This window comes from Cibotium barometz, chromosome 10 (assembly GCF_041138505.1).
Source record: "Cibotium barometz isolate CiBa-2024 chromosome 10, ASM4113850v1, whole genome shotgun sequence".
In the NCBI taxonomy this organism is placed as follows: Eukaryota; Viridiplantae; Streptophyta; class Polypodiopsida; order Cyatheales; family Cibotiaceae; genus Cibotium; species Cibotium barometz.
Window position 1 is genome coordinate 24,338,058 of NC_141055.1, and position 16,177 is coordinate 24,354,234.

Genomic DNA, 16,177 nt, shown 5'->3' on the forward strand with positions numbered 1-16,177 from the left:
ACAGTTCAGGAGCACGGTGATGGGCACGTGCATTGTATAAGAACATATATAGCTTTTCTGTGCATTTCTCTTCCGCCTCATCATCCGAATATAAGAGAATGTACAACTCATTCATTGACATGACTAAAGAAACATTTCAATCAATTAGGACAAGCACACTTCATACACAAGGGAAAAGTACCAAGCAATAAGGGGCTTACGCGATGCCTGAGCCCCTTGTTGCTTGGTGCTGACCCCAAAAACAAAAGAACACAAAAGGGGGTTAGTACTAAGAGATAGGTGGCTTATACGATGCTTGTGATACCCTTGTCACTTGGTAGTGACCACAAGAACAAAAGAAAACAAAATGGGCTCAGTATCAGCGATAAGGGGCTTACACGATGCTTGTGAGCCCTTGGTTGCTTGGTACTGACCCTGATAACAAAATGAAAGAAAAGGGGGTCAATAACAAGCTATAAAGCACTACAAGAATACTTGCTTTTGGAAATGGCGGTAGCAGGGGAGCTTGACACCAAGGCAATGGCAAATTAGAAAATGGCCATACACAGTGATGATGGTGACGTAGAGGGATGATGATGCAGAGGGACAATTTGAAGGACATAGAGCTTTACACCAAGGCAATGGGAGGGATCTCAGGGAACTCGACGCACGAAGGAATGTCCTGAGGGAGATTCGGGCCATTCTAAACCCTTGTTATGGTCTTAGCACCACACATGTGGAGTGTACTAATCATAAATGGAATTTATAAGGTCTCATGTATGAATGACACGTCAATATTATGGGCACTCCTCTCCTATTGGCTCCTATTAGTTAGAGAGATATCGTGAATATGCAACGGAGAGAGAGAGAGAGAGAGAGAGAAAGAGAGAGAAGGATATCTTGAATGACATGTCAATATGGTAGGTACTCCTCTCCTGCATGTGTTTGATTTATTTTTATTTTTTTCCCTTATCACGTGGTCTAAGCACCACTCATATTAATCATAAGTGGCAACGCATGAATGACACATCAGAATGGTAGGTACTCACTCCTCTCCTGCATATGTTTGATTTATTTATCGCGGTGCCCTATTGCTTTTGCCTCTACATTGATTGCCATCACCATTTGCCTCCTCATCGACCTCCCCTATATCAGCCAATGCCATTGCCATCAGCCAGTGCATTGCCATCGTTAGCGGTTTCCCCTAGCTTTGAGGGTTCGTCGCTAGCATCACCGGGTCAGTACCAAGTTATAAGAGGCTAGTTGGCATCTTGTTGGCCCCATATCGCTTGTTGGTACTGGTCCCTCTTAGGGTTATGTTGCTCACGGGGTCAGTACCAAGCAATAAGAGGCTCGATGGCATCTTGCTGTCCCCATATCTCTTGGTACTGACCCCCCTTAGCATCATGTTGCTCACCGGGTCAGTACCAAGCGATAAGAGGCTTGTTGGCATCTTGCTGGCCCCATATCGCTTGGCACCTACCCCCTTAGGGTCATGTTGCTCATGAGGTCAGTACCAAGCCATCAGAGGCTCGTTGGCATACTTATGGCCCGATATCAATTGGTACTGACCCCCCTTAGCATCATGTTGCTCATCGGGTCAATACCAAGCAATAAGAGGCTCATTGGCATCTTGTTAGCTTCATATCGCTTGGTACTGACCTCCCTTAGCGTCATGTTACTCACCAGGTCATTACCAAAGTGATAAGAGGATCGTTGGCCTTCTGCTGGCCCCATATCTCTTGGTATTGGCCCCCAAAAAGATCTTGTTTATAGCGGGGGTCAGTACCAAGCAATATGTTGCTCACGGGCATCCGGCTAGTCTATTATCACTCTGATCCCAAGAAATGGTTTCTGTTGTTATACTAACTGAGTTAAAGCTAAAAGATGGCTCATACCAAGCAAACTGCCTGAAGGCAAGGTACAAGTGATCATACTATGGAGTCGCTACATGTGTAAGCTAGGAGGAGAAGATATCAAGCCCACATGACAATCTAAGAGAGCTATGATAGATAGAGCATCATATGAAGTCTATAATAACCATGCTCCCATTTCAGAGGCCTGCTCAAGATATTTATGAACAGTGGAGTATTGACATGCACTAGCAAGCATCTGCAATTTTGTGTCTCTAGGAAATTACTCAAGACTGGTTGATTAAATTTTTTGAAGATTCATACTATCTCACTGCTCATGCCCATAGGCTTACAATAATGCTGAGGGATTTTAACACACTCCAAACATTGAGGTACACATTTGATCAGACATTAGTACCTATTTTTGTTAGCGATTATCATATGTGGGAGATCTTGACAATCCTACCTCTCCATTCTCGTGCAAGGCCTATTGAGGACACCCAAGCTACTCACAATAGGGACACCCAATCTCAGACAAGGAGAAGAGCAAAATGTTAATGAAGATCTTGTAGATCTTGATGTAAGTCAAGAAGCTTATAGGAGATGGATGGAAATCAACGCCATAGAAGCAGAGAATTCTAGAGAATTAAATGATATGTAGAGTAATGCACCGATGAGAGTGGCGTTTACAATTCGGGACACACAAGTTGCTACCACCCTTGATTCAGAGGATTTGTGTGCTATGCGGTGTTCTGGGTTGAGGGAAGTTACCAGACAGAATCGTACTCGTGACACTATGGTATGTTTAATGCATGATTATGCTTTAAGTACTAGTGGATTATTTTTCCACAAATTCTAATTTTATTTCTTATTCATAGTTGCCTTTAGGTATGTTTTATCACTTCTACCAGAAGAGGTACAAAATTGTACCTATGTCATTGATCCCCTCATATCGGCCCACTTGCAAAATGACCAAACATCATTTTTTCTTCTCATGGGATGGTTCAAAACTGTCAACCTTGATTTGGCAAGAATAATTGTCATGGCTTATCACAAAGAGTGAGTCTCGTGTTAAGTTATAGATTGACATATATTAGGTAGTTTGTATGTGTTTTTTTAACAACATGTCTTGTTTCTTTTTTCAATAACCATTCGAGTTTGCTTCTTTATGATATCAACCAAAATACATGTTATTTTCCAAACTCTATTCAAGGACATCATGGTCACGTTAGAGAGTAAGTCCTATTGACATTTCTCTCTTCCACAAGTAGATAGATTTAAGTAGGATAAATTAATGCTTGTTTTTTTAACCCCTCATATGTGCTCGAAAGTTTGCAAGTGTATTGGAACATCTACTATTGGAGCCAAATCTTGTTCAAAACTTGAAAAATCAAAGGATAAGGGTGCCAGTCCAGCCTGGCTATGTCAACTATGGATGGACTATGGATGGAGGATGCTTTTTTATATTCTTGATGTAAGTGATGTCTATAACATACATCTCCATCAACTAATGTAGCTATGAGGTTTCTAACAAAACATTTTCCTATGTGTATAGAACTTCATTTGCACAACTATAATATGTTGGACGTAAAATAATTTAGGACTATAGCTATACAAAAAATTATTGTTGATGTCCATGATCATGCAGAAGAAGAATTTAGATGGGCAGATGAGTTTGCAAGGGAAGCCAAAGAGCAAGAGCGTTAGTAAGAGTTGCAGTACCAAAGGGAAGTTAAATTGCTCCAACAAGCTATCAAAGAATATGACAGGTTAACACAGGAGGTGGAGGAATGGGTAGCTTTTAGGAGAGAGGTTGAGATAGAGGCCCAGACGGAAGTACATGAAAGATTGTGGGTAGACATGGAAAGAGAACGAGAGAGCCTTCATCAAAGGCCACCCCAGTCTCACAGATACAATCTACACCTCATCGCCATTTCTCAAAATCTTCTCGTCATCGCGTCAAACCTCTCACCATCCAACACAGTTGTATTAACCACATATTGGTTAACACATTCATATACGACACCTATGTTTGCACACTTATGTAATGGGCGCACATGCTATATTGTAAATCCCATCATTTGATGAGAGAAACGCCCTAAAGGCCCTCCCAAGTATTGAGCTTCGATGGACATACAAGAGGATCTTGGTCAGTTGGCCAAACCATACAGAAAAGCCTTGTAACTATGTTTTGGGTGCCTCGTGTCACTTACTCCCGGGCGACCTAGTGGGAAAAGGCTTGTAACTATAAAAGCCAATTTCTCTTGTTTAACTCATTCTCCCATTTGTGTGCAATAGAAGTGGATTTTTCTCTCTCTCCCTGTCTCTTGCAACTCTAATCTAGCATGTGTGGTGTGCTTAGGGTTAGGGTTTGGGAGTTCTAATCACTTGTTCCCTCTTGCTTCCTCTCTCTCTCTCTCTCTCTCTCTCTCTCTCTCTCTCTCTCTCTCTCTCTCTCTCTCTCTCTCTCTCTCTCTCTCTCTCTCTCTCTCTCTCTCGCTCTACGAAGTCTGATCCTCTTCCACAGAGATCCCACACGATCTTCACGAGAGAGCTTGTAACACATGTTAGATTAAAGAAACTGCCTCAGTGTGCCAACGAGTGCAAGAGGACAGCGGTGACGAGCAACTACTATGATGGAGCTCTTGAGCCATGCTCTGACTCGGCGGATAGGAAACCTACCAAACATGTTAGGTAAGGGTTTCCTCAACATTATGGGCGCCACTATCTAGAGCGCCAATCTGCTACTTGTCTACACCATCTTTCATTCAAATCCGATGGAGCCTCCATAGACTGGTGCTAGGTAGGCTCTTTGGCGTGAGATTTTTTGTTGTATTTTGATGTTTTGTTTGGTTGTTTTTTATTTTTTGTTGAGATTCATGTATAGCTTTGTGTTTAGAGTAGGATTATCACTTGTTTGAGTGAAAAAACTTGAGATTTGGGTGATTAGAGAGCTTAATCAAGAGGGTTTTTTCTTAAACCTTAATATTTTTCTTATTTTTTAGCTTAATCTTTTTTAGCTTAATCTTTTTTTCTTAAACCTTAATATTTTTCTTATTTTTTAGCTTAATCTTTTTTATTTTTCTTAATTTGTTTACATAGGTAGGTTAACATTACTAGATAGAACACTAATCAAACAAAAAACCAAAAAGAAAATCATAAAGTATCTCTTAATTTTACTAATTATCACTGACCTACTCGTTATTATGATTAGTGGACTTGAAAGAGAGAGAAAAACTAAAAAATTGAGTCTACTTGCTTGCAATTACACTAATTAGAGTGGCATTAGTGTTCTAAACACTTGCCTTGACTCAAATTTATGTTTAGTTAACTACAATCAGGCCTTAATTAGCAAGAATTAGCACTAATTTGGTCTTTTTTATCTAATTTTCCCACTTTTGAGTGGAATAATTAGTGACCTAATTATTGAAATTATTTTGGAGTAATCACATGTTTGGATTAGTATAAACATTTCTAATCCACCTAACAAATCCCCATGCTTAAACTCCTCACCAATTAAGAGTAATTTGAGGGCAAAGAAGAGGGTTAACGAGTGATTAACAATGGGATTAAGAGAATTAATCTTTAGTCAATCTAGAGTGCCTCTAAATTAGTCAAAATCTACTAATTTAGAGGTAGCCTCTAACTTTAGCCCTTTCCCACACCTACCTAGCATTAATGAGGGGGTCTTCGTTGTCTCCCACTCACTTCCCTCCAATTTGAAATTCAAATTTAAATTCCAACTTGCTGGCCGTTCCACATTTGCCACGCCTATACCAACCTAAAGCCACAGGTGTACGCTTGTACAAAAACTTTTTTTTTTAAGCAAAAAAAAATATCCCCGTACGGCCATTCCACACTTGCCACTGTTGTTCCATACTAAAGCCACGGGCGTACGCTTGTAAGCGTATGGCCCTACCAAATTTTGTTTTTCAAAAATAAATCATATACAACCATTCCACACTTGCCCCACAGCCATTCTCCGTACTAAAGCCACGGGCGTACCCCAAAAAAAAAAATCCCGTGTATGGCTGTTCCACACTTGCCCCACGACCATTCCATACTAAAGTCATAGGTGTACACTTGTAAGCGTACAGGCATACCATTTTTTTAAAAATAAAATAAAATCCGTACGACTGTTCCACACTTGCTACTATAACCGTTCCATACTAAAGTCATAGGCGTACACTTGTAAGCGTATGGTCGCACCAAAAAAAGTTAATTTTTAAAAAAAAATTGTACGTCTATTCCACACTTGCCACGGTCGTTCCATACTAAAGTCACAGGCATACACTTGTAAGCGTATGGTTGCACCAAAAAAAAGTCAATTTTTTTAAAAAAAATTATACGTCTATTCCACACTTGCCACGGCCGTTCCATACTAAAGCCACGAGCATACGCTTGTAAGCATACAGTCATACCAAAAGAACTTTTTTTTCAAAAATAATAATAATAAAAATTCGGTACAACCGTTCCACACTCGCCCACGTCCGCTCCATACTAAAGGCACGGGTGTACACTTGTAAGCGTACGGTCATACAAAAGAAATCATTTTTTTTTTTAAAATCTGTATGGCCGTTCCACACTTGCCACGACCATTCCACACTAAAGCCACGAGCATACGCTTGTAAGCATACGGCTGTATCCACAAAAAGTTTTTTTTATTTTTTTTTTGTACAGCCATTCCACACTTGCCACCAACGCTCTATACTAAAGCCACGGCCATACGCTTGTAAGCAAAAATAAAAATAAAAAACCGTACGGCCGTTCCACACTTGCCGGCTATTCCATAATACTAAAGCCATGGGTGTACGCTTGTAAGTGTAAGCCGTACCCAAAAAAATAAAAAAAATAAAAATTAAGTTTAAAAAATCTGTACAATCGTACCAAACCCGAGAAAAAAAAATTTAAATTTAAAATTTTTAAAATTTCTAAATCTTTAGAGGTGCTTTTGGTCTGCCTCCCCAACTCACTAGGCCATTTTTACATGCACAAAATGCCTCAAAAGACCACTTTTAACCTTAAGGGTGTGCAGCGTTTCACGAACAAGTCAAAAGTGCACTAGAACTCCTATTTCGGGCCCGCACAAGCACTGTTGAATCTTTTTTAAGTTTCCCCGCACACTATGGGCACCTTTGTTCATGGTTGCATGCCCACAATGCGTCCATTCCATTCGGCGCCACCCCGGCCTCAATTGCACATTCACATGTGGTTGCCACGCCACACATGTTCGGTCGAGAGGGCGAAAGGATATTTTAAGAGCCCTCATCTAGTGGGGGCCCTCCATACACGCACCTCGGCGTGGATAGACACCCCGAGCACATTAAGGTACCCTCTTCTCTATCCACCAGGGATCTATTCCCACCCCCACCATTGTAACACCTCCCCTTACACCATAACTTATCATTTCAAGCTTAGCACAAGATCTAGAAAAGGGGAGTGTCACAACACTTACACCCCCATAAACATCACATCATTAGGGGGCATTTGGACATATTTTGGGCCTTTTACTAATGAAAGTAATTAGCAAAACGGACCAATAGGAATAGAGGATTGTGCACATTTGGTCTCCTTTGAATATAGGGAGGGAGACTAGGCTATAGGGAGGGGGACTAGGCTTTCAGTACTAATAATTACACTTGTCCCTTTAAAAAAGTAGGGGGTTTAGGGTAGGTATGGTCCCACCATTTTCGTGGCTCAAAAAATCCTTAAAATTTTAAAATTTTTAAGATCCCCCAAAACTCATATTTCCCCCCAAAAACCTATCTCAAATTTCATTGTAATCAAAAATTTCATTTTCAAGTCCGCTTTCCCTCTTCCTCCCTTTCTCTTCCATCTCTATCTCATTTGCCCCCAACCCTAATGAAACCATCAAAGCCCGAAACCCTAAACTTTCTCCTCCATCTTAATCTCCCTCCCTTCTCGGAGCTCCATCTCTTTCATCTTCAAGGCTCCCGTAAAACCCTAGTCTGCACATCTCTTTCATCTTCAAGGCTCCCGTAAAACCCTAGTCTGCACATCTCTTTCCTTTTTACTCTAAACATAACCTTTCTACTCTAGCTTCCAAGAAGATATGGCTGCACCAAGACGACCAAAAGACAAGATTGAGGAGATATCCTTGCACAACAAGAAGGACGATGATGGTGCTTGGGTGGGAGAGGCATTTCGTAAGAGCGCTTGGGTTTATCTACAGCCTGCTGCAATCGGGCCTCACCGAGTTCGACGGCGAAATGTACTAGAGCACCATTGGAAAGGTCGTTTACAAGGCTTCAAGAAGGCAAGCAATGGAAAACTAGTGGCCACAGTACATGTTTACACAGCATGAGATATCCATCTTCGCCAACAAACTCGACTTCCATACAACTATAAGTGTCGCAGGTAGAAAGGGGCATGTGAGATGTTCTGACAGAGATGTTTCAATCTAAGTCAACTTATTTCTTGTTTGCAGATATTTCCCCCTCAAACATGGTAGAGGAGCAGCCATTGGAAAGCCTTATACCGAAACATTTCAAGCATTGCATGCAAACATTGGTCAGGCAATGTTTTATTGTAAAACAAGTGCAGAACTTCTCAAGGAAAAGGTCTTCTTTTACCGGCACTCCTAGTTGGTGCCAAAGCAGGATGGTGGGTTTGGTAAGCTATAGATAATCACATCTCCACCCCTATCTTCTATAGAATGGCCAATTCCAAATGCTTGGACTGTAATGGTCATGAAATCAAAGATGCTTTGTGATATACAAGGGTCTTTGAAGTTTGCAAAGCCCTCTCAATCTATGAGTCTTAGTTGGGTATGCCCAATACATCTTTTTGCCAAGATGTTCAATCAATTTTGTTTCTCACAAACACCTACCATGTTTGTGTTCAAGAAGGTATTAGTAGGTGATGACATGGTAGCCTTGCTTGGAGACCAGTGGTGGCGGTCTGTAGAAGGGATACATAAGGATGACACATTCAAGTGCAATATAGTAGAATCTAGTGTCTCATTTTGATATCTCAAAGCTCGTGCCACACTACACATACGCTTCTATTATGAATGGTGGATGAAAAAGAATAGTTGGGTCCCAATGCAAGCAAATGAACAAGTTGTTTTGCCTATCGATATATGCATTCGGTTGCCCAGTGGTGCAGTGGAAGTTGTAGGTGCAAGTAGACATTGGAGAGCCTCCTAAATATTAGAGAGCACCTCAATATCGTGGGAGGTGAGGATATTAGCAGAGCACACTTCAAGGTGAACAATAGGAAGATTCAAAAACGACTAGAGCCAAAGACCTTGGTAGATCTCGATTGGGATGTTGATGGTATATCGCTTAATTAATGGGAATTTTGTATTTTGTGAATTTTAAAGCTACTTCAAGTATGTTAATTTTGTATAGTGCTTGCCCTCAAAAAAGTATACTGAGCAATGAATTTTTGTCTTGTAACAACTATGAATTTAGATTTTTATATTAAAGTTATAACTCAACAAATTTACTCTAAAGCTGTCTTGTGCATAATAATGGTCAGCTCAGTGTAGGTACTAGTAGGGTTCCTATTCCAAAATGGTTTAGTGGCACACAGATTTACAGCACATGGTTTTTTCATGTCGATGGTTTTGGAGTCCATCCAAAATAGTATATAAAGACCAGTCCATAAGGGAATTGAGAACATAATATCTTACAACTTATAAGCTCTATACAAAAGCCGCCCATGGATGCAAATTCTTCTAATGAGAGGACTGTTCCTAGCAAGGTTGCTAGGCCAGCTATTTTAGCTATTTCTTCTGATGATAACTCCTATTCCTCTGTTGGGGATACAGATGACCAACCTATCCAAATATCTAAAAGCATCAAAAAATACCTTGAAGATGTAGACAAACTGATAGATGAAGCCAAAGAGGTGCATCAAAGAATTCTTCAAATGAACAACCTAGAGAAGAAGAGGGAGGAAAAATCTATCATGCAGAATCAAAAAGGTCTTAAATCGATGGACTTAGGCCCAATAGAAGTCATTGAAAGACTTGTATTGAACTATTGTATCTGTCGTGCAGAATCAGAAAGGTCTTAAATCGATGGACTTAGGCCCAATAGAAGTCATTGAAAGACTTGTATTGAACTTTTGTATCTTAGCAATGACTAATGTGATGAAAAATTTCTTCATGGACGTGTCTACTCTACAAAGTACTCATAACGATTTTAAAGCAAACGTCTTTAAAATTCAGTTTTAACCAAAGATAAGTTATGAGAATAAAAATTCTCAACAATCTATTTTATTATGGAAAAGCACAATACTCACAAAATACAATAATGAGTAGGGCTCAATAAAAATATAGAATGTTTATACAAATATGAGCCGAGCTCAATAAAAATACAATATCTTTACAACGTTGTCTCTGGACATATAAAATGCCTCTAAGCGGTTTCGGGCTCTGTAGCCTCAGGCTTGGCCTCCTCCTTTAACTCAGCCTTGGCCTCCTCCTTTGACTCAGCCTTGGCCTCCTCCTTTGTCTCCTTTGTTGGCACCTTGCCTGCCTTGTCCTTGCCCTTGTTGCTTGCAAATAGCTTCCTCTTTGCCTTGCCCTTGCTTCCCTTCTCAGGGACTCCTTATTTAAAGCTAAAATGCTTTAATAGGGGAATGAAACGGCATCTTTTTTCTCTTCTTTGATGCACTAGTGCCAGCAACTGGTGGAAGTGGCGAATCAGGGTCATCAGGCGTAATTGCATTATTGAGGATAATGTTTATTGCCTTTGCCCGCACACTCCATAGCTAGAACTTGTTTGAGAGACACAAGAAACTTACACAGCTATCAAAATTAGTGTACTTGGAAAGGAGGAACTTCTAGAAATTTGTGACTACGTGCCAGCCACAAGAGTGCAAATCCTTTTGCATATGAACGGGTTGGTTGAGAAATTTCCACTCTATATCCTTTTTCAATTCACGACATAGAGTTTCAATCAATGAAATTGCCCTCTTACATGCCCTACAGTCAACGATATAAAGAATGACTTACAATCAACAATTAGGAAGCAAGAAGGAAACGATATAAAGTATAATGACTTACAATTTAGACTGTCAGTGCATTCCGAGAAGGCTATCCACAAAAATTATTTGGCATTTCACCATATTTATTAAACAAGCAGACCAGTGCCCTCTGAAATTGAGAAAGTAAACAAAAAATATAAGAAACCTAACACAAACAACTAATAACTTAAATTCCATCAACAGCTTTAAATCCAAAGAAAATACATACTTCTCTATATATGGCAGTACAACAAAGGAGGTACCCGGACAAACTCCCTGGAAATAAGGAGCAAGGTCCTCGTCAGACCTCGACGGATCAATCAGGATAGTTGATACCAAAGGATCACAAATATATACTTGCTTTGCCTGGTCTGGCAAAAGCTCTTTCAACAGTACCCTGCAGATTGAATTAAAAACATTAGGAAAGGGAAAAAGAAATCAAAATAAAAAAGCATTCAAAAAAAGGCGAAGAGTACACACCTTAAACAAGTAAGCACAATATTGCTGTACGAGACATTACATTTAATCTGACTAGGCACCGCCTTAAGTCTGTCATTATTCTCTCCCTCCAACTTTAGAAGGTTTTTTGCCAAATCATCCCTATTGACATTCTCTTCTAATGTATCCTTTCCTTTCGGATCCGCCCCCTTTACAAGCCTCTTAAGCCCTCATGGACATGCTATTGTCACCTCTTCAATAACCACCCTTGTCAGAAGCCCTGTTCCGCTTCAAAGCAGGGGGAACGGAGAGGATTTCTGCTGCCTTCCTATCCCTGAATGGTAGAGGTCGCATGAATTTATCATACCTATACCTAACTCTGCTTACTAATGTCATGTCCTTGTCCATTAGTGTGACCCTCCTGGCATGGGCAGCACAAATGTTACTATCATTTAATAAGTCTATAAAAGGAAGTCCTCGCATGACTCTTGAAGACATGCGACGACGCTACTTTGCCATTTAAAGTAACCTTTCCACTTTATTTTTGTCGCTTATGGATCTGACAATCCTCAAGAAACGAGCTTTGGGGATGAGGAGGTTGACAGCCGCCTGTGCCTTCCTTATCTCCGCAAACATTTTTCTTTGCCTCTGCAAAGTGACCCTGGCCTTTGAAATGTTCCTGCTGGTGCTGGGTTTGACATCAAGAAGCATAGATTCACTTAAGATGTCCTGACGGTCTGTTTCCTCTGAAATATCTAGAACTGGATCGGGCACGCTGGATCTAGCTCTGGCACTCAAACTCTCCTGACGGTCTATTTTGTGCATGCCATTATAGCACTAGAAAAGAGAAGGCAGAGTAATTAGCCAAGTCACACAACCACCATCCACCACGCGATAAGGGGAATCCAAATCTGGACCAACGTTCTTTTCGCGTGGTGAACAAAACAAGAACATTTAAATAAAATTTTCAGACCCATCCACAGAGCGATATTCCAATTCGAAAATATGGAGAATAGGTATATCGCACGGTGAACAAAACAAGAACTTAAGTATAAATAAAATTTTCAAACCCGTCCACAGAACGATATTCCAATTCAAAAATATCGAGAATAAATACATCGCAAAGTGAACGAAACAAGCACTTATCAATAAAATTTTCAGACCCGTCGAACGGAGCGATATTTCAATTCAAAAACATGGAGAATAGATATATCACACCATGAACAAAATCTCTCATCAATAAAATTCCCCCAGCCATCCACGGAGCGATATGTCAATTCGATTTCACATGGAGAATAGCCATATCGCACCGTGAACGAAATCAGAGAAAGAAAAGGAGAAGAGAGAGAAAAACTTACAAGCGCTTGAAACAATGGCTGGGATGGATCGATTGAGCGAGCTGCATGAGCAAAGTGTGGAGAAACACAATTGGAAAAAATCATGAAAATAACCGTGGAGGAAGAAAAGCGTGGAAAAGAAAATATTCCTCCTTTTTATAGGGCAAAAGGCAATCATGCATTGACTACATCATTCCTACACGTAGCAATTCGTGAATCGATGATGACATAAGCCCTTCAACACGTGGCATCTGACCCTCAATCATGTGACGTCAGGCCTATTATTTGACCTATATAAAGATAATGCGAGTTTTTTTTATGCTTTTCTCTGCACTCGAAATTTTCTCGCTTTCCATACCGTCCATGTGCAAGTCTGCTTTTTCCATGGCCATACCATCCACGGTGCGATAGGTGCATTCCGGCATCATTGCTTTCCCCTTATCACACACGGTGAACGGATTCCACCCAGACATTTCATTCAAGGTTGGTCACTAAATCGATTATTACTACAATGTCTTTCTGAGTAAGCTAGTCATATTTTTTGATCAATGGGTAATCGATGGAATTATCAATGGAACTAGTGTTTCGAGCCTTTTTGGCGGGGAGGGTGCAAAATATGGGGGAAGTGGTAGAATATCTTATTATTCATTTGGATTATTTACTGGAATTATCCCACTACTATTACTAAACAATTGTCAGTTACTTAAGAAAGGCTCCAATTCGTGTTCATTTTTTTGGACTACTCCTCATCTTCCCCGGATCAGAGAAGCGATGGAGGTTAAGGGTTCTCACTTGTACAATGCTGTAGATGATGTGGATGATTTATTGCTAGAGGAGATTAAGGACGAGCCTAGCACCACAGAGCATCTCTTTGATTTGCTGATGAGGGCTGGGCAAGAGAAATCCCTTTGCCATGTAGAGCCCATGTTCAACGTTCCTTTAAGTATAGAGGAGATTATCAAGGACATGGCAAGGACATCCCTAGAGGAAGAGTGGACAGACTATTGCAGGTTGGTCGGTGGAGGGACCGTCTCTTATGGGTCCATTACGTATGTCCACATGTCAAGCCTCACAGTCACCTCATCTCAGAATTCAAGCATGTCAAAGAGGTGGGACACTTACTCAGACAATCAACGTATCAAGATCACGAAATGCAGGTTGCTAGAATATCATTTTGGGTTTGTTGCCTATCTCTTTCTTCATGCTGATAAGGAGGATTACACAAAAGAGGAGCTTAAAGGAAGGACTAATAAATCAAAACAGTCCTTTATTTCAAGTGCTCAGTCTGCAGAAGAAAAGGTCCTAGACCTTGTGTCCGAGAAGGAGGAGGAACTTCTCAGCACAAATTTTGATGTGGCAGAGTTTAAGGCCTCCACACCATCATTGATGAAGGAACATCATCGGTCCATGGGAAGCGATTGACGTCCAATTTTGTCATGCCTGGGCTATCGTCCTTCCTAATTAATGTTACCTCCTCCTCTCCCACATTCAAAAACTCTACAATTTTAGGGAGGATTACTGTCTTGCTATAATAGCACAGGTTGTGAAGCTACGTCCGTTGTTCTCAATGTAGAGAATGAGCATAAGGATGAATTTCTCGCATTGGACACAGAAGTGACAGAAAACTTCTTAGAGGCCCGAGAAGCAATCTCCTTGTGCTTTAAAAAAGCCAAGGAGAATGAAGCTTCTCTTCCTTCAGAGGAAGAATTTCAAGCCCTTCAGCAGGATATGGGCATTTCTGAGTTTGGTAAGGAACCTGTTCCTGAACTTGACCAAGAAAATGAAGAGGACTCCATCAACCTTTGGGATGCAGCGAAGTTGGAGGAGAATAAGAACCAGAAGGTAAATTATTGCTTCTGTTACCTAAATTAATTATTTCTTTAGTTTGTCTGGTTTAATTCTTATTGCTTCAGTCTGTTTGAATTATTTCTTACTTTAGTTTGTTCCCTCCTCGTTCTTTGTCAATGCAGATATAGCTTGACGACGCCGATGGATTTCTTAGACGAGGTGGTGCTGGTCATGCAAGAGTTGGACAAGATGCCGCTCTTGCACACTACGTCTCTTCTATTGACAAAAATATATTGATTATATATCATAGCAAGTACTCCAGGGATGCAGAGATTCCACTCCTTACACTGAAAGCCCTATCTGGGTATATTATCTGTATATAGGGTATGCATTTATACCTTATAATATACATAAAGTCATGCTTATAGAGAAGTGTGCTGCCATCCGTATCTTTGGATATAACCCTGAATTTTGGCCTTCTCGACGAGTAGGTTATTTTCTATGTTATTCAAGCTATATCCTAGGTGCAGGAGTGGAGGATGTAAAGTCACTCAAGGGATATAGTCGTAAGAGGTTTTTGCGTTATAGAGGGAAAATGCCTACCAAAGAGGGGGAGCAAGAAGAGAAGAGACTCAAGAGCAATTAGATCTTTTCCTTGTAAATATTTTCACTGTAAATCTTCAATATAATGGAATGGTGTAATTATTTTTTATATTTAAGTCAAAAAGCTTTACAACTTTCTTCTAAATGTTTACTTCCTAAGTCAAAAATGTTTACAACTTTTTTCCAAATACTTTCAATTTCAAAGTGCTATTTCTACTTCCAAATTCTTCCTATGCATCTTCGTGAGTGAAGATCTCCATGCTGCATGATGTGCTGGTCCTGTGCCAGCTTTCCACTTTAGTGATCTTCTCTGTTTGGCATTATTTCATGCTGCCCTTGCTAGAGCACTCATACGTGCCCTTTCCATGGATAATTTTCACCCAAAAGTATATCTGTAAAACAATTAAACATCTCCTTGAGGTAACTTGTACGAGTCTTCCCTCCTCCATGCCGGGTGTTTTTAAAGTATACTCCTCTTGCTTGATAGTGAGATTTCTCCATTCCTTGTGTGCTCCACATGTCCAGAGAACTATACTCATTCATGAAGTATGCACCATGAGCATAAAGAATGTGCTACAAAAAAATTAAGAGAGTTAGTAGTTATTCATACTCATTTCTTAATATTATCCAGTAGGAAGGAGCAAATGTGTTTACCATGTAGTGCGTAATGTTGGTTTCACCCCATGTATCAACCATGGACTTCGTAAAATTAGAAAGCTCATCTTTAAATTTTTGTTGCTCCTTTGTGGTTGTCCTGCTTTTGGTCAAAAGTTTCACTATCTTATTAAAGTCTGACCAAACCTTCTCACGTAGAATTACAAGGCTTGAATTGGTGCAGTCAAATGTTGTACATTTCCATAAATCCTTCCACAAGTTCCAAGGCTTGGTTGAGTCCTTGGCATTTTTTGACTTCTCCAAAAAACGTCTTGCTTTATTTCCACTCATGGTGGACACTTATTGTGCAACCTCATGATTCATGCCAGAGGTCTTTCTGTTAACAGTAATCTGCACATTGTCACCATGGCATCCAATTGAGTTGAGTAGTTGCTCTACTTTATGAATAGCTTCTTCTTGTCATTCTTTGCCTTGCATGGTAAATGTATAATCTATATGACACTTGAGAAAACGGTCAAACACACGCATGAATGCATGCAGTGTACAGAAGTGGACATTCTTCAGGTC